Source organism: Suncus etruscus, chromosome 16 (genome assembly GCF_024139225.1).
Source record: "Suncus etruscus isolate mSunEtr1 chromosome 16, mSunEtr1.pri.cur, whole genome shotgun sequence".
Classification (NCBI taxonomy): Eukaryota; Metazoa; Chordata; class Mammalia; order Eulipotyphla; family Soricidae; genus Suncus; species Suncus etruscus.
In genome coordinates this window covers 26,297,441-26,323,129 of record NC_064863.1, presented here as the reverse complement: position 1 = coordinate 26,323,129, position 25,689 = coordinate 26,297,441, and the positions used below count along the sequence as shown (strand labels likewise).

The window sequence follows — 25,689 nt, the reverse complement described above, 5'->3', positions numbered from 1 at the left end:
ATATCTTAGATATTATTTTCTTATCTGATGAGTATTGAGTGAATAGTTTCTCCCATTTCATGGGAGATATTTGTATTCTAGTCACTATTTCCTTGAAGTGCTGAAACTTCTCAGTATAATGTACATTAAAATTTCAAAATCAACATATATGGCTATGCACATGATTGTGTAGAAATATTAAAAATATAAAATAAATTTAACCTTAGAAATAAATGTTTAATAGGCAAGTTGCTAGTTTCTTTTCTAGAGTTTATTATTCAGAGCACTAATTATTAGTAAGGTTGGTTTCAGTTTTGAAAGAATGAGAAAATTTAGAAATTAAATAGTTTAATTATTTAATAGCACAAAGTATTTCATGCATTTATATATAATGTTTATGACTATGTACTTATCAAAGACTTTGAAGAATTTTAAAAAATTAACTAAACATGGATTAAAACACTACACTATGAGAGCCAGGATTTAGTTGGGATTAGGTAGATGATTTAACAGACAAAGTAAGGAGAATCATGAGAGAGAGAGTCAATACAGGTGTTAAGGTATTTGCCTTGCACATGACATACCCTTATTTAAACCCAGCTCTGCCTATGCCCTCCTGACTATGTCCAGAATTGATGCCTGAGCACAGATCAAGGAGCAAGCCCTAAAAACAGAAGCAGATAAAAGGAAGGAAGGAAGGAAGGAAGGAAGGAAGGAAGGAAGGAAGGAAGGAAGGAAGGAAGGAAGGAAGGAAGGAAGGAAGGAAGGAAGGAAGGAAGGAAGGAAGGAAGGAAGAATTCTATTCCATCATTATATTTTCTTATCAATTTATTCTTTACTTCTTCACTTCATATTCTTGCATTTATTTTCTTCTACTTTCTATTCATACTCCTCTCATCTCAGTATTGCAGTATTGTGTTGAATCAATCAAAATGTGTTTGCATCTAGACTTCTGACTATTGGGCTGTTCCCAAAACTTTGGCTCAAATATTTCAGCATGTCTCAATATGCTCATATATAAAAATGCTCTAAGGTCTGTCTAGGAGAGGGATTCGCATGTTTTATGGTGCTAAGAACTTGAACTTTTCTAGGTATTACTAAGCTTCTCCCTAATATGGTTCCTTCAAAATTGTAGTCCAAACTGTTATTTGTCTAAGAAATAGTATATGAGACTTTATATGTCTTCATATTCTCAATAAGCATTTGGTAATACCATATGTTAATCTTCTTTGGAAGGGGATGGTTGTGAAAATACAACTTAAAAGTAACTTCAATCAAACTTTACTTGATTACTCCAAGTTTGATCATCTTTTCAAATTTAACGGCCATTTAGATATCTTCTCACATAAAGTGCTGTTTTTGTCTATTTTTAAATATTGGTTTATATGTCCCAGTGTTGCAAGTAGATTTAAGACATTCTGTGGGATTTTATTTTTGTCTATGAAGTCTTCTGGTGTGTTTCAGTTTGATATTAATGCATCAGATTTTATTAAATATTTTACATGTATTTTGTGCTTTTACTGTTTGAGAATAAATGATATCACTTGAGGACTCAATGTCTCTCTGATAGAAAAATAAGTTAACTATCTCTCATTTTGTATAAGTTCTTTAATTACCATGTGTATATTGTGTAATTATAATTATCTCTATGTCCACAGTTACTCAGTGTTGTGTTTGACTATATGCAATAAATATATTTTAAAATAAACATGGACTAATTTAATAGTTTACTTGTAAGCTCATATAAATTAATTTATTTTTAAATTTTTGTATATACCCCTAGTTTAAAATTTTTCAATTCTAAAAAAATAAACAAAATAAAATTATTTTTTCTAATTCTGTTCTACTTGTTTATCTATTTTTGTGTTAACACCAAAATGAATGTTCTGGCATTACATAAGCATTTACATCAAGCATTAGCAGAAATTTCTGTGATCACTTTGTTATTAAAATCAGTAGCATGGAGGTAAGGTGTTTGCCTTTCATGCAGAAGTAACCCCTGAGCACTGCCAGGTGTGACCCAAAAAACACACACACACAAAAGTCAGTATTGCCTAATTTTGAATATTTAAATCCTAAGAAAACTTCTAAATCACCTTAACAGATTAACTGAAATATATATATATATACATATATACATATATATAAATATAAGCTATTGTTTATTTAAGTCTTTTTTTAAAGCACTGACTTGAGCTTGTTCACTATTCAAAGCTAAATTTTCTGCAATAGCTTTCATAAATTCTACATAAATTCTTTCTCTGGTTCCAACTAGAATGACAACAATGATCTAGAGGAGACAGTTTCCTCCAGTTTGTTTTGACCTCGACCTCTAGCTTTTCAAGGTTGCACTCATTTTCTCTTTTATATTCTACTGCTTGACCCATGTTTGAAGTAAAAGAGCTACAAGTCAGCTCTGTTCACTTCACTGTCCAGATCCTTGAGAAACAAATATTCCCCAACCTAATAAATTCTGGGATGCAGGTTAATCTTAAATCATCCACTTCATTTAAATTCCTCCATCAAAGTACTTTGTCATCTTTTTGATCTTGTTATCTTGATTTCTGTTTAGGAGTTACACAGTAGACTTTATATTTTCAGAAAAGAAAGGTCATAAATCAAATTCTCTAGGTAATGTGACAGAAGGAAATTTGGGGGGGGCATTCTGTTATGCAGAATGTATTTTCCTTATCAATCCACTTTACAGTAAGCGTGAGATATGTATATATGTTACTAATTTGCATAATATGAGCTTTAAAGAGTCTACATTCCTATATTTACCTTTCAATCTCTTTCCATAGGCATATTATGGGGAAAAAGTATTAAGAGGAACTAATAAATATATTCAAAATTAAATTTAATTTTTAGTTGACATTTTAAGGATTTTTCTGTGTTACAACATTCTTTTTTAACTCCTAAATTTCTAATTTACAAAACTCTTGCAAAGCTGCAGCCACCACCCCTGATGATTCATTTTATGCGGCCCTATTTCTCTAACTTCCCCTCAATGTGGACTGTTGCATGCTACCAGATTCAGCTCCAGAGAAATTCCCAGCTTGAGGACACTATCCGATCCCTTACTGCTCTAAACCATTTCTGAGATTCAATAAGACCACATAGTGGGACAAAAATGTGCCCTGGATCTTATCCCCCCACAAGACTATCTCTAAAAACTTAATGGAATATCTTTATTTTTTGTATGTTTAATTGCTTAATAGTTATACCTCTGAGTGTGTTTATTTCCAAATGTAAAAGTAGCCTCCTCCATATTTTTTTCATTTTTGTTTGTTTTGATTATACTTAGTATAAAATTCTAGTAGAAAAGTCTTGGTTGGAATAAAAGTTCAGGTCAAAACTAAAGCACAGAGATTGTATAGCTTGTCATTTTTACCCCCAAATGTACTCACAATATAGTAGTGCATCGTTTCTTTTTGCACAGGCACATTAAAATGGGAAAATCTTATGTATAGAAACAAGTTCTTATCCACTAGGGATAAGAACCCAGAAATTTTCTAACAGAGGGGAACCTTCTACCCTGAACAAGGAGACTCAAATTAGACCTTATGTGATCAGACATCAACACTTCAACCGTGAATCCCAGATATCAACTTTAGAACTTGAACTGTCCCCAGGAATCCCAGCAGCACCAGGAATCAAATTTCCCCCAGGGGAGTTCCTAATACCACTCTAGCAACAACTTGTGCCTGAGTAGGTTCATATGACATCTTAAAGACAAAAAAAGAGCAATGATTTGATCTAGTAGCAGTTGCCCTAGCTCATTACTTAATGGTGAGATGAAATCAGATCCAGGGCACAAGTAAAAGAAGTGGATAGTACAAGGGGCAAAGTGGTCTCATGAGCATTGAGTGGAAATAAAAAAAACAAAAACAAAAAAAAGATTAGATCTACATATTCAACCCAAAGTCAATGACAACAGAATCAAGAGACCCAAATTACAACAAACTATACATAAAAAGGACCTGCTACACACGGTCCAGGGGGCTAAGGGTAGAGTTATGGGATATATTGTATCTTTTTTTTTTTTTTTTGGTTTTTGGGCCACACCCGTTTGACGCTCAGGGGTTACTCCTGGCTATGTGCTCAGAAATCGCCCCTGGCTTGGGGGGACCATATGGGACACCGGGGGATCGAACCGCGGTCCTTCCTTGGCTAGCGCTTGCAAGGCAGACACCTTACCTCCAGCGCCACCTACCCGGCCCCTAATTATTGTATCTTTTTTTTTGGGGGGGGTTTTGGGGAGTTATGGGATATATTATGGGAAGAGTGGAGGAGGAAGATCAAGACTGATGGTGGGAGTTGTCCTAATTCACTGTCATATGTACCTTAAATATAACTGTGAAAGATTTGTAATTCACATTGGTTTTGATATAAATTATTAAAAAAAAACTGTTGCAAAAACCTCAAATTTTCATTGCAATTTTTGCATATTTTCATTTTGTGAACATATACACATAAATGGTTGCATATTTAGTCATTATATTTATCTTTCTTTTCTCAATTATAAGCATTTAGCACAATTAAAAACAATTTAAGCATCATTATGAAGTTTCAATTTATCGATGAATTCTTACATTGTTTGCCATTTAATATAAGATAGAATTATAATGAAATAATTTAATTTAACATCTTTCTAATATTATTTGTCTTGAGATTTACCTTGTCTTGTTGATATAATTATTTTTTTTTAATTTTTTTTTATTTAAACACCTTGATTACATACATGATTGTGTTTGGGTTTCAGTCATAAAAGGAACACCACCCATCACCAGTGCAACATTCCCATCACCCAAGTCCCAAATCTCCCTCCTCCCCCCCCAACCCCCGCCTGTACCCTAAACAGGCTCTACATTTCCCTCATACATTCTCAATATTAGGACAGTTCAAAATGTAGTTATTTCTCTAACTAAACTCATCACTCTTTGTGGTGAGCTTCCTGAGGTGAGCTGGAACTTCCAGCTCTTTTCTCTTTTGTGTCTGAAAATTATTATTACAAGGGTGTCTTTCATTTTTCTTAAAACCCATAGATGAGTGAGACCATTCTGCGTTTTTCTCTCTCTCTCTGACTTATTTCACTCAGCATAATAGATTCCATGTACATCCATGTATAGGAAAATTTCATGACTTCATCTCTCCTGACAGCTGCATAATATTCCATTGTGTATATGTACCACAGTTTCTTTAGCCATTCGTCTGTTGAAGGGCATCTTGGTTGTTTCCAGAGTCTTGCTATGGTAAATAGAGCTGCAATGAATATAGGTGTAAGGAAGGGGTTTTTGTATTGTATTTTTGTGTTCCTAGGGTATATTCCTAGGAGTGGTATAGCTGGATCGTATGGGAGCTCGATTTCCAGTTTTTGGAGGAATCTCCATATCGCTTTCCATAAAGGTTGAACTAGACAGCATTCCCACCAGCAGTGGATAAGAGTTCCTTTCTCTCCACATCCCCGCCAACACTGTTTATTCTCATTCTTTGTGATGTGTGCCATTCTCTGGGGTGTGAGGTGGTATCTCATCGTTGTTTTGATTTGCATCTCCCTGATGATTAGTGATGTGGAACATTTTTTCATGTGTCTTTTGGCCATGCGTATTTCTTCTTTGTCAAAGTGTCTGTTCATTTCTTCTCCCCATTTTTTGATGGGGTTAGATGTTTTTTTCTTGTAAAGTTCTGTCAGTGCCTTGTATATTTTGGAGATTAGCCCCTTATCTGATGGGTATTGGGTGAATAGTTTCTCCCACTCAGTGGGTGGCTCTTGTATCCTGGGCACTATTTCCTTTGAGGTGCAGAAGCTTCTCAGCTTAATATATTCCCATCTGTTAATCTCTGCTTTCACTTGCTTGGAGAGTGCAGTTTCCTCCTTGAAGATGCCTGTAATGTCCTGGAGTGTTTTGCCTATGTGCTGTTCTATATATCTTATGGTTTTGGGGCTGATATCGAGGTCTTTAATCCATTTGGATTTTGCTTCACAATCCTGATACGTAGTTATATTGTGTTTCAACTTTTAAATTGTGTGTATTTCTAGGGTGTTCCAGTGCTATTTACAATAGGCAGACTCAGGAAACAACCAAGATGCCCTTCAACAGATTAATCACTAAAGAAACTGTAGTACATATACACAATGAAATATTATGCAGCCATCAGGAGGGAGGAAGTCATGAAATTTTCCTATACGTGGATGTACATGGAAACTATTATGCTGAGTGAAATAAGTCAGAGGGCGAGAGATAGACACAGAATAGTATCACTCATGTGTGGGTTTTAAGAAAAATTAAAGACATGACTGTAATAAGGCCCAGAGACAATAGAATTAAGGGCTGGGAGGGCCAGAAGGACCGGCTCACAATTTGAAGCTCACTACAAAGAGTGGTGAACGCTGTTAGGGAAATAACTACACTAACAACTAGCATGACAATGTTAAAGAATGAGAGAGGTAGAATGCTGTAGGGGATACAGGCAGGGCTGGGAAGGGAGGCATTGGTGGTGGGAATGTTGTACTGGTGAAGGAGGGTATTCTATTTATGACTTAAACCCAACTATGAACATGCTTGTAATCATGGTGTTTAAATAAAGATTTATTTAAAAAAAAGTAGATAATCTAGTGAACATTTATTAAGCACCTGATGTGACATTACATGGAGGTGAATGTAACAGAAGGAGGGATGTTGGGGGGGCATTTTCAATGGCAAGAGAAGCTGACACTCTGGTGTTGAAAAGTTGTGCCCATGAAATCCCATCATTGGCAATGCTGTAAATAATGTTTATAACGTAGAATTAAAGTAATTTTATACATACATATAGTGAATGCAAAAAAGTAAAACTGTGTATATACATATATATGTGTGTATATGTATATACATATATATATTAGAGTTATAAAAATATGAATCTTTACCTTAGTTTTATTCATTTTTTTTTCAATAAGGTACTGGAGAAGCAAAAACATAATCTCTCAAAACTAAAGACATAATGCTAAAATTTGAAGCTGACTCTGGAGAGAACAGGTTTTGTACTCTCAGTTATTTTATTTTTTATTTATACTTAGTATTAGCCTATAAACTGCTAACCTATAAACAGCACCATAGTATAACTATAATTAGTTTCACAACATGGAAACGGAACATTTTAAGGCAAATGCAAAGGTTGTATTCATGATTATAGAAATAAAACAGAACAAGCTAAAATAAAGCAACAAGATTTTGTTAAGGCTTGTTGATCTTTTGTAATGCAAACTACAAAAGCCTATACATAACCAATAGAACATGCTCCCTTTCATCTACATTTGTCTCTATTCGTAAGAAAGGGTGAGGTCCAGACAGTCATGTAATTTCTTTTATGCAGACACTCTTTCAGAGCTTTTTTCAGTAGAGCTTTAATAAGTACTCTGTAGATCGACGGACATGGTTGATTATATGCTAGAGAAGGTGGAGAAAGAAAGGCCACTAACATTTCCTTCTAATTCCTATTAATTTTCCTAGTACAAGTGATGAGCTATTTATCAGTGGGTCTGAATCTCACATACAAAGTGGCACAAGGTCCCTTAAGTATTTTTATAGGAAACTTATCATTTACATTGTATATAAAGTATTAATAATTACACATTATTTTCATTTCAGGAATATTCATAGTGTCACACATATCATCATTAAGACTATCTCTGAAAATAATAATCATATAAAAATTATTATTTCACCCTAATAAACACCTACTTCCTTGTCTCTCTAAAGGCAGCCATGATCAAAATGTCTATGTTATTTGTTTTCATTTTGTTAGAGTATGTGACAAATGTTGGACTAGGAGAGCACAGTTAATTTAAATAGTATTGGTATTTGGGCTAGATCCTCAGAGCCATGTACATCATCGGAAAAAGAACAAGGGTAATAGGAAGAGCAAGTGTGGGTCTTGGTATGTTTGAGGAAAATATAGACTGTGTAATTGAAATGCTGAGTCCTGAAGAGGAAGATAATACCTGAGGTCAGGAGAATCAGGGTTCAGATAATGAAAATATTTTTTATTTTGGAGGGTTTTGGCAACACCCGGTGGTGAAACACAGGGGTTACTCCTGGTTATGTACTCAGAAATCGCTCGTGGCTTGGAGGACCATATGAGACACCAGGAGATCAAACCACAGTCCGTCCTAGCTAGTGCACATAAGGCAGACGCCTTATTGCTTGTGCCACCACTGTAAGTTATGATAAGACATTTGGTCATTATTCTCATAAATATGGGTTAATTATTTTTTAAAAAATAAATGAATATGAGTGTAGAAAATAGTATGGGATATATGTGTTTCTACATTAATGTTGTATTTGACCTACAAATTTATATATGTGAAAATTACAGAACAATATTCATATTATAATTGTACATCATTGATAACTAGTGTGTTACCATGAAGTGGGTGAAAGAGAACTATTTTTGTTATATAGAACAGATGTGCTTCTTTTTCTTTTATGTCATAGCTTAACATCGAAATAGCTATCACTGTGTTCTAAAATCTTTCTTATGACTTACAATTAATTGTAATCCCTCTGTTGCCCTATTCACCATGAAATTAAGAAAATAATTTTACTTAAGTAAACATGTATGGAACAACTGGCTGAAAATATAAAGTTAATTATTCCATTCTATTTAATAATTGACATTTATAGTTAAACTGGTTGAATACAGCAATATAACTCATAAGGATTGAGATATTAGCAAGTACAACATATGTTGTCTATGCATACTTTAATCAATTCCCAGGAAATAGAGCTGTCATAAAAATATCAGTTTTCTACTCAGATTCTTTCAAAGCATTAGGATTAAGAAATGAAATTTACTATCAGTATAGCATTTAAGATTCCCACATTGACAGGATATACATGTTTCTTCCTATTTATGTTTGTTAATTATTCCTATATTTTTTTGAAATTTATATTTTATTCACTTATCTGCTCAATGCTTATGTGTCCTTTGAAATTAAGCCCATATGTCAACTTTTCTTTTTCCAGAATTTCAAAAGTATTTAGTTACAATGTGCATTTTAATGACCTAAAATTCAGTAAAACATGCAGCATTGTTTTAGAAGTTCTTACTTCCAAGCACCATAATAAAAATAGTATTCCCTACTTAACAAGCATTTTAAATGACATACTTGGGAATAATATATAGTAATATATAGTATATATAGTAATGTATATATATATCACTAATAATGCTAAATTGTTATATTGATTATTAAGTCCTAAATGTGTGGACGGTGGTGAGACCTTTCTCTGCTAGGCCTGGTGCCTGCAGCCCCTTCAGCCAGTGGGTCTGTAGGAATCAAGATAATGACAAAGAAATGATCAACTAACAGACAGTTAGTTGAAGTTTCAAGAGATATCCAGCTTTATTACAAGATCCTAATCGCCATGTGCATATTTTTCACATGGCCTCTAAGTTAAACAACCTTTTTCTTGCTGCTCTGCAGTCATCCTGTGAGGAAATCTTTCCTTGTTGCATCTGCTTCTCCTCTCCCCAACAGGGAACCCCTTATTTACCAACCACAGACCCCTCCAGTTGTGGGAGGCTCTCACCATCAAGGTGAGATAGGCAGGAAGTTGGGGGAGGGGTGGTAGTATACCAATGGCAAACATTGCAGAAATTAAATAAAGGGAATGAAGGAGTAAATGACTGGATGAGTCAATCAATGCCAACCACATTCCTGTCTTTTTTTAATTCATTCCCCAAATGAGATGTATGCAATACTATAGAGATAAATCAATCTCCAAAATGGTTAAACATTTTATTTTTCTCTTTGTTCATACATCTATTTGTCACCTACTATGAACAAGAAAATCTGTTAAATTTTACACATCTCCCAAAATCCATCCAAAAAAGTCACTTCTCTAGAAAGCCTTTTCAAAACTTAAAATCAAAGAACCACCTTTTGATTTTACTTCATATTTATTTGTGCTTCTTTTTCTTATTTCTTTCTATATGCTGATTCTTTGTATTCACAATGTGCACAAATGTTTGTTTCTGGAATTATAAACTATTTATTTTCTGTATAATTTTATTTATATCATTCCTTTATTAGTAAACTCATAAGCATATGTTTTACAGTGTTATAACTGCAATGATCAATAGAATTACCCAGAATATATAAACTGTACTGCACTTCTTTCAAATTAAATTACTAAAACTATATTTGATGAAGTTTTATAATTCCCAGAAAAATGATTTGTTATACTAGGAACTTGTTAATTTTTTCCAAGGCTTTTCTTTTACTTCCAATTTGTTTTTACTCTAGAAGTGTGTAGGTGTGAAGTCATGTGAATTATTTCTAACATGCCAGGCAAATGCCTTACCCACTAATACTCTTTGTCTGCCCACCCTCACCTCTACGTGTCTTCTTTAGAATGCTTCAATGATATATATAAGTACCATGCGCTAACCGATTGCGTCACTGAGTCTCCTGCTTCAATTATATATTTATTAAAGGTTAGCTTTCCTATATTTCCAGACTTAGAAAAAATATTGTAAAATGAGTTGATACTGTTTTAGTACTAACAGTAGATATTTATCGGAGCTAATCTAGTAGTAATAACAAAAATGGTGTTCTCTTCTACCCTCCATAAGAAAATGAATATATTTTATTGGTATATGTATGAGTTATAAAATCTCCTTAACCCTGAAGGAAAGGAGGCTTATTGTACTCCTATTCTTTTAAAAATTGAAATGAGAAGAATGGCTCACTTAATATTACCAATTTTGTGACATATGGTAAGTTAATGCCAGGTCGGATGACGGAAGATTATTCTACGGAAATTTGAAATCACATATGAACTAAGGTGGCTGGGATTCAGTGCAATGAATTGAGCTCTCTCTGCAGACTTAGCCTACTTTATCACTGATAAATACATCTGTCAAACATCAAAACTGGAGAATAGAACTAAGATGCATCTTCATTTGCTCAAACTTTCCATTACTTTCTAAAAACTAAAAGTATTATTCTGATATAATGATCCTGTAAAGGACATATTAAATACTATTCATTCATTAAAGGTTATCTTTGAAAATATTCACATTTTAACAAAGACTTTTCTCTCATAGTGAATAGCTAAATTTCTTTTAAAAGCAAAAATATAATATTATTTGTAAATACACAAACACATATGAGCATGATAAATACAATAGTATGATTTCACAATATAGGCTGCAGAAAAATGATGAATCATTGAGTTTGAGAAAAATTAGAAGTTCACAATGAATTAAACTATGAATTTTGTATATATATATAATTTTTCCTCTGCCAGAGACTTTTAGAAAAGAATCTATTAAAGATTATTGCACCTGTGAATGAGCTTTGAATTACCTTTTCTTCTGTCAAAGCTCATTTATCAACTTGACAATGTGAGTCTCTAAAAGCAAATAAGGGCATACAAGGGCCCTGCACTCTGGCCTTGGCAGAATTAAACTTCCTTTTCTCAAGGGAAAAAGTATTTTAGAGACAGTTGCAATATTTTGCCAAACACAACAAACACTACATAAAAATTTCTTTTTCAGAGAATATTATAAATTCTCTGACATCATTCCAAAAGTCCCTAATTTTCAAATGTGTTTTTACAAATAATGCATTTGTCCATTTCTATAAATTTATTGTACTTATCTTGTACTCCTGTGTAAAGATGCAACCGAGATTGAAACCAGGATTTCAGATACCAAAGCATGAAATACATGTGCTCAACCACTGTGTTTTCCTATCAGCCTCTAATATACTTAGATAAAAAATACAAGGATGAATCTGGGGTTGGAAGGGAACTTCTACTTTTCTGCCAGATAACTCTGATTAAGTGTCATTTTGATATCTTATAATGAATTTAATTGTCTTTTAATATTATCCTATGGGGAAAAAAAACGATTTCACATAGTTTATAAAATGTTTCTTTTTGGTTTTTGGGCCACACCCGGTAACGCTCAGGGGTTACTCCTGGCTATGCGCTCAGAAGTCGCTCCTGGCTTGGGGGACCATATGGGACGCCGGGGGATCGAACCACGGTCCGTCTCCTAGGCTAGCGCAGGTAAGGCAGGCACCTTACCTCGAGCGCCACCGCCCGGCCCCTATAAAATGTTTCTTATAGGCTATCTGATTTAATTATATATCCAGAAGCCTAAGTTTATTATAGTGATAATTTTGTTTATAGAACAATGTGGTTTACTTGATTAAATGCTATATTAAACATTCAATATCTAGACACAAATGTCTGTGTTTTATTAACTGATGTCCTTGGGAACATTTCTATACAAGTTGAACAACTCCCTTTTCACTAATGGAGTGGAACATCATAGAGAGAATTCTATTAAACAAAAAGTCAGTCTTATTATTTCATCTTGCTGCATCAATGATTCTAAAAACATTATCTAACCAGTCTAAAAAAATTAATTGTCAGATGTATATCTATGTAATTTTGACCATTATTTTAAAACAGAGTATAGCAAAAAAATTTTGAATGAAAATGTGTGTCGATTAATTGTTAATATTACAGATGAATTAAGTTTTGAGACTACCTCTGTTAAAAGTTAATGACAAAAATTGTTTGTGTACATATCTGCATCTTTCACACTTTTCTTAAGTCACTTTAGTCATTTTCTTCCTCAGTGAAACAAAGGAACAAAAATTTACTTTAAGATCACGCTATTACCATTTTCAATTAAAATATGGCTCCATAAGTACATTTCCAGAATTAAAGTAAAATTATTCACCTTGAATATCAAGAATAAAATAAAAATGGACTTTGAAATAATTCCTGAATCAAATCTCAATATTTAAGAATGCTAAATCTCAGAAATAATGTTTGAGATGATTTTTGAACTATGAGTGAAACTGAAGAAAACTTGAAAAAAGTTTAGATCAACCTATGTATTTTGTTCTTTGCTTATTTGTTTTTGCTTGGGGCCACACCTGGCTGCACTTAGGGCTTATTCCTGCCTCTGTGCTCTGAGATTGTTCCAGATGGGCTCAATATACTCTATGGGGATCACTTACTCCTGGTTGATCACTCCTGGCAGCATGGGGGACAATATGGCTCCAGGAAAAATATGATTTATGGGCATATGGTTTAAGAAAAATGCCTCATCTTTTATTCATAGAAAAAATTTCACTTTTTTCTGTTGTTTTGTTTTAGCAGGGGTCACACCCAGCAGTGCTGAGGGCTTATTTCTAGCTCTGTGCTCATGAATTACCAGACCTTGTTGATTGCTAACAACTCATTTGGGACCCCAGAAATGATTTGCCTTTTATCAAAACATTGATAAAATTACCTAATTTATTTACATTTATGCAATTATCTTTACCCAAAAGTATCATTGCAAAGGAATGAAAGACATTAACTATCATTTTAAAAACCTGAATGTATCAAATATTAGTTTTACTTCCCATAACGTTTCTAGCAATATATGTACATGTCTTCATTTTGGGCCTTCTTTGCTAGTTTCTAGGCTAACAATCCTTAACATTGTCAGCAAAAATACCTTACATTCCAAGCACACAGAAAAAGATTTCTCAAAAGGCATGTGAGACATAAGGTACAATAAATAGGAATTGAATGGTGTGTCTGAGGTATGGATGGCACAAGATATAGCAAGTCCTTCCTACATTATCATTTGTGAAAGGCAGAGTAACATCTCTTACAATTGGCAAAGGGCAGCTGTATGGTTGAAGTAAATGCCCTCTTTAAAACTTGTGCTTTAAATCCCTAAAAATAAAATCATAGTGGAACAATAGAGGGATTTAAAGGGTTTTTATACTATTGGTTAAGTATTTAACCCATACATAATAACTATATCAAAATGGAAATATACAAACACACGCTCAACACACACATGCACACAGACATTAAGAGGTTAGACATAATTAACATATATTTTCTCTTATCCCACCGTTTCTGGGACAAAGTCAAGGAATATCTGGAAGCATATTCCAAAACAAATGTTATTCTCTGAATTATATGCCTTATGTCTGTTCTTGAAATAGTAACATGGCCAGTGTAATTATGGCTTATATGAGTCATGGAGGCTGCTCAAGACACTGTTCATCCTATTTATACTCCATTCCTGGAACAAATATCCAAAAGTTAAGGAAACAATGACAAAGAATTATGTCAGGTGGAGATCAATGTCTACAGGCTTTTTCCTTAAAACTCAAAACTACACATAAAGATCATGGCAGACAGGTTAGGAGGACCTCCTGCCTCCTAAACGTTCTCAGTAGTTATGAGGGGACATGCAGATAGGTCACAACACTGTTTGAGGTCTGACCTTGCAGGGATATTATAGAGAATTGGATCCTACTGAGAAATTTGGCCATAGCAATTTTCTCTACAGCAGAATAATGCACTTCACAGGAGAAGTGTCAGATTATTGAATTCTTTGTGCTGAAAGATAGTTTGTACAGGGTGTATATATTGGATCCTACCAGCAAAACACAGTTCCTATACATTTATTTGACCTGTAATTTACAAGTGGATTTTTGAATGAGTTTTTTTTATAAAGCAGCAACATATTAATTCATCATCACTTATTTTTTCTAGTGCTTTAGTTATTAGATATAAACGAAAGAACAAAGATGTAAATTATGAAGAGTATAGTTTCAAAATTTAAAAAGATAAGATACTGTTTGGTTATGACAAAGATAGCATTATTAGAATTGTATGTCTTTGTCTTCACAATGTCTATATAAGTAAGTTCATGCAGACTGCCTGCCGCTAACTAAAAATCCATGCAGAGAAGAAACAATACATAAAAATATGAAAACAAACATATCTCTAAGAGATAGAGAACATATATTATAAATTAACTTTGTTTATATGAGAAGAAAAGTTTAAACGAAATATTTCTTCCCAAGTGAGAAGGGAAAGTTATTTTGCTGTTCTTCTAATTACTTCATGCATAGCTCTGTTTATCTTTAACAGTCTCTTCCTATGCGCTCTCTAACAAGATATTTTTTACAGATCTTAAATAAAATTGTTCATTCTGATAAAAAGTTTTTATTAGATTTGAAAGTTATAAGTTAACAGTTTAAACTAATTTGGGAAGTAAAATGATTATTTTACTCATGTAAATGTAAATGTCCATTGATATTCTCTCTGGTTCATTTATAAAGTTTCATTTTATCTTTTGATTACAAATTCTTCCTTACGTTCTGTCACTTTTACAGCTGTTGATTGTGTGTTCAGTTCTTTAATAGTTGGAAGGGCCTTTGGCATCACAACTAATATTGTCTTTATTTTTTACAGAAGTGGATTCTCAAGTATTTTATGCCTTTCCTCATAAGGCAGGTAAACAGGAATCTCAGACTTAAATCCTTATACTTCAAATTACAGTTCAGTATATTTAATCTTAGAGTTGCAATTCACTGAGTCTGACTTCAAGATACATCTCCATTTTTGAAATAGGCTTAATGAATTCAAACAGTGGTTTTAAACACTTGTTGTTCATTCAAAACACCTCAGGCACTTGTCCTAGATTTAGATTTCTCTGAACAGGAGCTGGGAGACAGATCTAAATTTTCTATATTTTTGAACATGCTTCAGAGATAAATTATTGTGCAGTAGATTTAGAAAGCATGTATTTCTTCCAGGTTTTTATTTAACAGATAAGGCAAATTTCTGTCAATGAGAGGAATAAAAACTAAGCTTCAATTTTCATATCAACTCTTTTTTGTTCTGCCAGGATCAACAGCTAGATGCTGTGCAGATCAGTTGTTCCTTGGGATTGCATGATTTCTGTTTTAGTTCTCTTGCATTTTTTAACATTTTTTTTTGAAAATGTGAACAGAACAAATTTGTTTGTTTTGATAAAAAAACGTTCATGAAACACTATCCTATGCCATAATTATATTTGCTAAAGGAACTTAAAGGGTAAATATATATTTATGAAATTATATTTCATATTAAGATTGTACCTTCCAAATGGAAAGTATAGCTATGTTTTAAATATTATTTCTGTGGTCTGCACAGACTTATTGTATTCTTTGCATTACAAAATTTTATGTCAGGCCCCTAAAAAAATAACATAACATAACTCAAAATTACACAGAATAGGTTAATCAATTCCACTATATAGTGTTTGGACATTGTTAAAATAATTGGGCATCTTTGGTGAGTGAAAATGTATAATAATAACCACTAAATAAATTTTACACTAAACTTTTCACTGTCTATAGTCCTATATTTTAATAGATAAAACTTGTAAATTTTAAGTTATCTAAATTCTTATTACTATTTAAACAGAAAATCAGATTATGCTTTTTATTCTCCTAACCTGTGATGACTTTTAGAATATAATCTTTATGTAAGAGATCATTAATAATGAATTATCAGATTCTTTTTATCAGACTAATTATTTGAGTCTTCATTTAATATTGGAGAAATAGAACATTTTCTAATCATTATTAGGTATCATCTCCTAACTTTGTAATTTTTGGGGGTGCCACACCCAGTGATGCTCAGGGGTTACTCCTAGCTATGCGCTCAGAAATCGCTCCTGGTATGGGGGACCATATGGGATGCCAGGGGATAGACCCCCGGTCCGTCCTAGGCTAGGACAGGCAAGGCAGACGCCTTACCGCTCCACACCACTACTACGCTTCCCTAACTTTGTAATTCTTAAAAAACAATTGCTATACAATCTCAAGTGGAGTTTTTATTTATTTTGTTATTTATTTTTATATAGTTGTTGCCTGAGTATTGATGTATGAAAGATGTGTCTACCACAGAACTTGATGATGTTCCCTGCTGGTGGACTAGATACACATTCATGTATGAGACATTAACCTTAAAGAACACTTAATGGAAATATGCCAAACTCACAAAGTCTACAATTTAATTACCACATACCATGCATCTTCCTTTTTAGCCACCATCTCAGCAAAACTCATTTCTACATGGAAGTTGTATTGCACATTGAAAAGCTCCTGGAATTAGTATGTGTTTTTCAGGTTTCAATGAATTTCGTGGGGAACCAATTTCTATTAATTTCATGATGAGCCCTGCTAGGTAATAATACCTGTCAGCTCTACCTTAATAGAAATCTTCAATTTTCTTGAGATAACGATCTGAAGAGACTCAAGTACAGAAGAGAAGGTGAATTGCCTAGTCAAAATGACAGACCTTAACAACGGATTGTTCAAGGCATGCAGATTCATTTAATCATGATTTGTTAAAGGTCAGTCATGTGCCTGAGGTTGTCTGTAGTGTTGCATATTTTTCTATAGTTTTAGTCAGGGAACCAACGAGACCGTCTGTTACATTTCCTTTTCCTTTTCTGGATACATGCTTTGTAATCGGAGAAGCATTAATTTTGCCATAAATGTGATCTCTTAGCAACAGGTAAGTGAAGAAAAAGAAAGTTGAAAATTGCAGGCCTGACTCCAAACTGCAAAGTGAAGACAATTTTCAGTAAAGTCCATTTAATTTAAAATCTCTTTTCTGCCTCTCAGACAGCCTTACCGCTAAGCACTGCTATTAAATTGCTGCTCATTCCACCTCACCGAAGAATTGCTCTCCTGGTTGTTACAATGACGCAGAGCCAAGTACACTAGACCAAAGCTGCCATATGGATCTTGTATTTATTGCAATATGCAGAGTGGAAGGATGAGAATAAGTCAAATGTCTAGTATTCCTGCAGTGCCAGAGGAAAATAATAGCAGATAAGGTTTACATAGCATTTCTCAGAGGGGGTGTCTTACTTCCTCAAATAAGCATCACGGGGATTGTGAACTCTATTACTACTCCATTTGGCAAACAAAATTCTAACTTAAAATAAAAACAACTCGCTTAAAGTTACAAGCAAAAAATATTTAACTTAATGACAATGGAAGTTATCTAAGTTATTAAATTTTCTAAGAAAATTGCTATGGAGTAGCATGTAAAGTAAATTTCAATTCTGTGTGTGTTTTGTTATGTACTTCATATTGTTTTTCAACCTACAAGAAGATTTACTGTAGTCTTTTTTTTTTTTTTTGGTTTTTAGGTTTGTGGTTTCAACCACGTTGCTGGGGGGTGGGGGGGGTGGTTCTTTGTGGCCCCATCCCCCTATCCTTCCTGCTTAACTTGATCTTACCTGCAAGACCCATTCCTGGGAGGGGTCTTGCTAGTGTAACTTTACCTGCTAATAGATCCTCCCATTTCTGGGAGGGGTCTTGAAAGGTTATAAAAGGTTTTGCCTAAGGGGCAAAAGGGGATTAAGGAATTTGCCAGCATGGAGGTTGGAGGAGACATAGATGAAAGAAGTTGAGATGCAGGGCAAGCTAAGAATGGCAAATGCTTAAATAGGTTTATGATATAGGCCACACACATGATGGCCAGGGCAAATAAAACTGATATTTTTCTGATGGCTGTCTCTGGATGAGTTTTCTACTTACCACAACCACCTGAAGTTGCTGACTGCCGGTTAATGGGGGATGGCGCCATGTGGCTGGGGCCTAAGGACAAAGGCCTCCATCTCCATCCAGCTCCATCATAAGGGCCTTCATTATTATAATAAAAAACAGTTCTTGACTTTGCACTCATAATTACTACTTGTGGTGCTTAGAGAACAGTATGGAATGCCAGGAATTGAATTTGTGACAGCCAAGCTCAAGGCAGTGTCCTACTTCCTTTATTAGAGCTCTAGAATTGGTATGAGGAAATCTTAACACAGGACCCAGCAAGCCAAAGACTTAGTTTGGAAATGAGTTTCTTTCCAATAAAATTAGTTAACATGTACCCTGATCCAATGTGACTTACATCTTAAATTAAAAGGGAAGATAATGGAACACCAATAACACATAGAATGAACGTGGTGAGGTGATTAAGGTAGGCTGAAGCAATGTAGCTGCAAAACCAAGAAAATGAAAATCGCTCAACAACTAGATGCTAGGAAGAAGGAAGGGTTCTATTTAAAAATTTGGATGAGTATGTGACCAAGGCAAAATTCAGAGTGTAATAATTTAGTCTACAACTATGACAGAAAATAAACATTCTGTCATATTATCAGTAAGTGTATGATACCCTTAGACAGTCCTAAAAACATTGTACATTTTTTCTTTGTTTCTTTTTTTTTTTTTGGGAGGGGTCACACTGGGCAGCGTTCTGGGGTTACTCCTGGATCTACTCTCAGAAATTACTCCTGGCAAGCTCGGGAGACCATATGGAATGACGGGATTTAAACCACTGTCCTTCTGCATGCAAGGCAAATGCCTTACCTCCATGCTATCTCTCTGGCTCTAGATGATGACTTTAAAATGCATGCACTATACCACTTCAAGCAATATAGCTTGGCAGTTCAAAAACAAGCTACAGAAAAGCCCTCTGCATTCCTATACTGCATCACTATTCATTCTAGCCAGAATCTATAAATAATCTAAGTGCCCAAGAACAGATGAGTGAATAAAGATACTATGGTGCATCTACATAGTGGAATACTGTTATGAAAAATGAAGTCATGAAATTTGTGTATACCTGGATATGGTGAGTCAGAGGGAGAGAAATAGACATAGAATGATCACATTCATTTTTGGGCTACACAAAAATGTTATGGTAATAATATCTAGAGACAACACAGACAAGGTCCAGAAGGGCCAGTCCATTGTAGGAAGCTAGCCACAAATAGTGGGGAGTTCAGGTATGGCAGAGAGGGATATGATATGCCTAGATATTTGTATATTATCACTTGGGCCCAAAACAGGTGTTGACAGGGAATACAGTGATAGGCATTATACCCTATTCATTATCAATAATGCAAACCATGCTATCTAAAAGAAATATTTAAAAATGGGGGCGAGAGATAAAAAATGTCTCTGCTTTCTGGCAATGAAGAAGACATGGTGGGAGAAAACCAGGAACAATGTTGGCAAGAAATATCCTGGCAGGCTCAGGGGATGTAGGAATAGAACCCAGGTTAATTGTATACAAGTGTCCTATCCATCTTCCCCCCATCTTCTCTTAAACATACAATTCTCTTATCAAATCTTTTTAAGTAAGTTTTAAAAAATATATCATGTTTCATTATTATGTATTTGTATATATTTTCATAAATATGCATGTATATATTTACTTGGATTTATCATTCTAATTCTTAAATTTTTAAAATATTACTTATCATTTTAGTTGCTTTTTTGTTACATAGAGTATTGTGGTAGCCTTGCATAGAGGAAATTTTAAATCTCCTTAGACCTATATAAGTATAGGATAATATAATATAGGAAAATATACATCTTATACTGCTTTTTGTATAAAATTTAATCGACTTTCTTTTCATTTAGAACATGCATTTTAACATGAAATTTATTTCTACATCTCTGTTTATCTTGATTCATTCATCTATTAAATGTACATATTTATAAAAACTATGTTACTAGAAATTAAGCTGTACAGAGTATATGAGATAGTTCAAGACTTGCAAATGGCTGATGCAGTTCCATCCTGGCCTGGCATGGTCCTCCAAGCATCCCTGTCATTTCATGTTCTCCCAAGCAACCACCAAGCAAACATCAAGCACAGAGCCATGAGTATCCTACCACCAGCAACTAGGAAACATACATAACAATAACTAGAGGTCAGAGAGATAGTATGAGACTAAGGTAATAATAGCCTTGCCCACAGTCAACCCTAGTTGATCCTTGGCATGGCATTATGATCCTGCAACATTTGTGTAATGATTCTCAGAGACAAAATAGAGGAGGACTGGAAGGTCCAGCTCCTGACATGAAGCTCACCACAGGGATCGTTTAGTGCAGTCACAGAAATAATTATACTGAGAACTATCATAACAAAATCTGACTGAATGAGGGAAGTAGAAAGCCTGTCCAGAGTACAGGCCTGTGTGGGGTGGGAAGGAAGGACACCTGGGATATTGGTCATGGGAATGTTTCACTGGTGAAGAATTTTTTGTGTGTATATATATATATATATTTATATATATATGTTTATATATATAAATAAAAAATAGAGAAGAAAAGATAAGGCCTCCCAATTCTTACCACAGGCTGTGTTCTTTAAACTGACTGTATAGAAAAAGGAGGTACAGTAAATGCTCCCCATATACACCTCAACCCAGGCCCTTTGCCTGGTCTGTATTGTGAATTGGGGGACAAAAAAAATCATTCTCAAAACTATCAGCTTTTTCCATTCCCTTGTCATATAAATATCACAAAATTCTTAATTGACTTTTCTGAAAATAAATATTAGAACCTTTTTACATATATACTTAATTCAAAAATTCTTAAACATTCTTACACGAAGCACTGTAATACAAGTCTAGAGCATCCATGCTCCTTTTCCATTAACTTTGGTGGACAAAAGCATTATAACATTTGTGCAGACGTAATTTGAAAATACTTTGATAAATAATATACACAATCAAGCATCAAAGCAATTGGGAAACATTCACTAAGATAAACAAGAACCATTAAAATTCTAACAACATTATCCATTTCCCTGGAATTGTGCAAACTATTATTATGCCATTAGAGTTGTATTCAAAATTATATTTGAAGTGGAGCATAGAACAAAAGATTAGTTTTCAAGATCTAATAGAATAAAGGTAGAACACACAGTTAACCATCAATATGATGACTAATGTAGGTGGGATTGAAAGATCAACTTGGGGACCTGAGCGATAGAACACCAGTAGGGTTTTTGCCTTGAGCATGGCTTACCTAGGACTGACCTCAGTTCCATCACCAGCTTCCCATATGGTCCCTCAATGCCAGGAGCAATTTCTGAGCACATAGCCAGGAGTAACATCACTGGGTGTGCCCTCTCCAAAAACAAATTATTAAAAACAAACAAACAAAAATCAACTTAGGAGCCAAAGCAATAGCGCAGCAGTAGGGTGTTTGCCTTGTATGCAGCTCACCCAGGACGGACCTGGTTTCAATCCCGGCGTACCATAAAAATCCCCCAACCCTGGGGCCGGAGAAATATCATGGAGGTAAGGCATTTGCCTTTCATGCAGAAGGTCAGTGGTTCGAATCCCGGCATCCCATATGGTCCCCTGAGCCTGCCAGGAGCAATTTCTGAGCGTAGAGACAGGAGTAACCCCTGAGCGCCGCTGGGTGTGACCCAAAAAACAAAAAAACAAACAAAAATCCAACCCAGGAGTGATTTCTAAGCTCATAGCCAGGAGCAACACTTGAGCGACGCCTGCTGTGGCTCAAAACCAAATTAAATAAATTAATAAAAATAAATCAACTTAGAAGAAAGTTGCAGGAGGTTCTGAAAGCAGCTTTTCTTCAGGTGAGCTTTGGTTGGGCTTGGTTTCTCCATCTTTTCCTTCATCTCCACCTTCTGTGTTAGGTTGCTGAGGTTGCCTGGGATGGATAAGCCTTCAGGACCTGGGCCAGAAACTGGGTTGGGGGTCCTTTCATTTCTCTGCTCTTAGTCCTATTCCAATGGGGCTATGTCTTTAACTTCTACTCCATCAGTGATCTTGATGAAGTCTTGTCAGTTGGGGAAACGAGATCATCACACAAAACACTTTGGTAGAAGAAAGGCAGTGGGCATCAGCATCTTGTAAATGCTGCTCAGAGTCTTTAGCTTTCTCTTCTTCACTGCATGCTTCCTTCCTGCCTGAGAGGAACTCTGCTACCAAAGGTAATGGAACAGCTTAGCGAACAGATCAGAGCAACATAAAGCTGTTCATAACAGTAGCTACATTGCGATGTGCAATCTGTTCCTTTTAGGGCACTACATGCTCAATCTAGCTTGAGGAGGCCATTATGGCTATAACCCAACAGAGGGTCAAATTTCTCACCATTGTTGGGGGTCTTTTCAGTTGTGTGTGTGTGTGTGTGTGTGTGTGTGTGTGTGTGTGTGTGTGAAATCACACAGAGGGTCAAATTTCTCACCATCATTGGGGGTCTTTTCAGGTGTGTGTGTGTGTGTGTGTGTGTGAAATCACACCAGAGAACATCTCAACAGTTGTAGACAATGCCCCTGTTCCAGGTGCCAGGTTTAAAATCCCTCCACGTGCCTTATTTCCAAACCCAGGTGAACAGGTCTGACGCAGTAGCCATGAAAAAATAACAAGTCATGCCAGTCAGGAGAAAACCATTGAATCCAGTTGGCTTCTCAACTCATGCTCTCTCTCTATGTATGACAAGTCACATGGCCTTGATTTATTCTCAGTACAAATTCAACTGGGCAGGAGATGGTTGGTTAAGTGAGATACAGGTGGACTCATATCAAAGGGATAAGGGAAAAGGAAAGACGATGATAGGGGAATTCGTATGTTTTGGGTAAAGGCTGGGCATTACCTAACAAATTCACTCTGTTAAAAAAAAAAGTGTTTTGGGACAGGAGGGATAGCATGGACGTAGGGCGTTTGCCTTGCATGCAGAAAGAAGTGGTTCGAATCCAGGCATCTCATATAGTCCCCCAAGCCTGCCAGGAGCGATTTTTGAGCATAGAGCCAGAAGTAACCCCTGAGCACTGCTGGGTGTGACCCCAAAAACAAAACAAACAAACAACAACAACAACAACAACAAACAGAGTGTGAGTTAACAGGGTATATTCCATTCTTAGCACCAACCTAAATAATTGAACTGAAAGTAACACAGAATTTTAAAAAGTATTAATAATAATGCAAATTATGGTCCTGCTTATATTAACTTTTTTTGGTTATATTAACTTTATATAACCTCTTAGATAAGAACAAATCTTTTATAGAAAAAGACAGATTTCCCCAACCACAATAGCAATCCATCTGATCCCTAGCTTTGAAAAAGCACTTTGAATATATGAGTGAATTAGTAAAAGCATAATTATTATCTCTGAAAATGTCTAGTGGTTCATTTTAGTTGTTAGGTATATCTGCTATATTCTAGGTTTAAATTGTGTGCAGTCTCAAGTTTTTGACAAAATAACAGCATCAAAACTGGTTGCTTTTTTCAATATTTTTTCAGATTCAAAAACATGATATTTAAAATTTTGTTTAAAAATCCCCTTTGGCTTTCACACCAATCAAAACTGCACATGAAAAATTTAGTTTCGTTGGACATACACACAGAAATACAAAATTGCATTTTGTATGGCCCTATGGCATTTTGACAAAATGACCCTGAAAATAATATGAAGAACGAGTTTGAGGAGAAGAAAATGAATGTAGAAGGAAATTGTTTTTATTGATTTTCATTGGCCATACAGTTCATAACACAAAGACTAAATTTATAAAATCAGTTGTTGGTTTGGCACTGTGGGAAAGGTACTCTTCTTACGCAGCAGGTTACCTCTCCTATACTTCTGTGTTAAACACTCAACATTTTTGAGTTTTAGGATTTTTTTTTCTGGTGTTCAGGTCAAAAGAAATCAGGGGAAAAGAATGGATATTATATATTATAGATGAATTATAAAGCTACTCTTATCAATGAAAACATTTTAACATAATCTTAGTCCATATTAACTTTGTGTATTATTTCATTTCTTATGCACTCAATATGCTACCCAGTTTTAACAATAAAAACTGGGAATTTATATACCATGGGAATAGAGTTCACTTCCTTTAGTGCATACAGATTAATTCAGCTGTTCTAAGATATACTCCAACTACTTTTTTTACATTGTAGATTTATAGTTACTATAGATGGTTAACATACTGTTAGTGGCTTTTGGTTCACAATAACTTGACAAATAAAAAGTAGTTGAGCTATCTGCTCTAATATAATAAATAAGTATAATATACTGGAAAAATCAAAAGTCATTTGTAAGGATTGTTGGGTATTTTTATGTTAAACAGTTGCTGAATCCACTGTGAAACTCCCCTGTGTACAGTTCTATTTCCATTTTCTTTCTGACACATTATTAAATGCAATCATAAAGCAGAGTGTTTCCTGGAGCAGAAGAGATGCAGAGGGAAATTATGTTACTCAGAGTATCCTAAATTCAATAAACATAGTCTCTGTGTATATGCACAACCAATTTAACCATGTTGACTCAATTGGTCAATCAATTTTGATTTAAAACAAAGGTCAGCTCAGTCAAAACAGCAATAAATTCAAAGAAAATCAGTAAAAAACATTCAATTTGCAAGCTTTGGATATTAAAGGTGATGCAATTATTACAGAAATTTAAAAAAAAGAAGAAAAGTGTCTAATTATGTAAAACTGAGTTTAACATTATTGAGTTTAAAGTTTATCTTAGGAAAATACTCTTTTTGCTCATCCTTGCTTCAGGATATTTTTCTACTGCAAACAAAGTAAATTAATTTAGGCACAAGAAGACATATTTTCCTTCAGAAAAACTTGGATAATATTATAATATAGTACAATATATAGTCTATATTTTCTAATACAAAATTATGTGTAAAATACTTTTGGAGAAATACTTTAGTCCTGTAGAGGAAAATAGACACTAAAATCTTTGTATTTTTTGTTCAATTATATTGCTATCTCAGTACTACATACCTAAAATGATTTTTTCTGTATTAAAGGAACAAACAGAAAATGTTTTATAGGCCAAGCACTGCTGGGAGTCAGAACTAATGTGTCACTTATCACAGGTAGCTTCCGCCACAAATGATTTTAAATAAAATCACAAGTGTTCCACTCAAGGATTCTCAACATGTACAAAGTGAAATTTTAAGAAACACTGACACTGTAATTCAAAGCTTCTGATGATTTTTTGATAAGCTAAATAAATATATTCAAATATCTTATATTCCACAGATCTAGCAAAATAAAAAAATGAAATA

The 25,689-nt window shown here is 34.5% G+C and overlaps 1 protein-coding gene and 1 non-coding gene across 5 annotated transcripts in view; one reads left to right on the top strand and one right to left on the bottom strand.

Moving 5' to 3' along the window:
• PCDH7 (protocadherin 7) overlaps positions 1–25,689 on the bottom strand; it is a 477,156-nt gene that overhangs the window by 73,730 nt on the left and 377,737 nt on the right. The window lies entirely within an intron of this gene.
• Positions 20,964–21,096, top strand: LOC126033313 (small nucleolar RNA SNORA51). Its single transcript, XR_007504421.1, has one exon. It is a non-coding gene; the product is annotated as a small nucleolar RNA SNORA51 (small nucleolar RNA).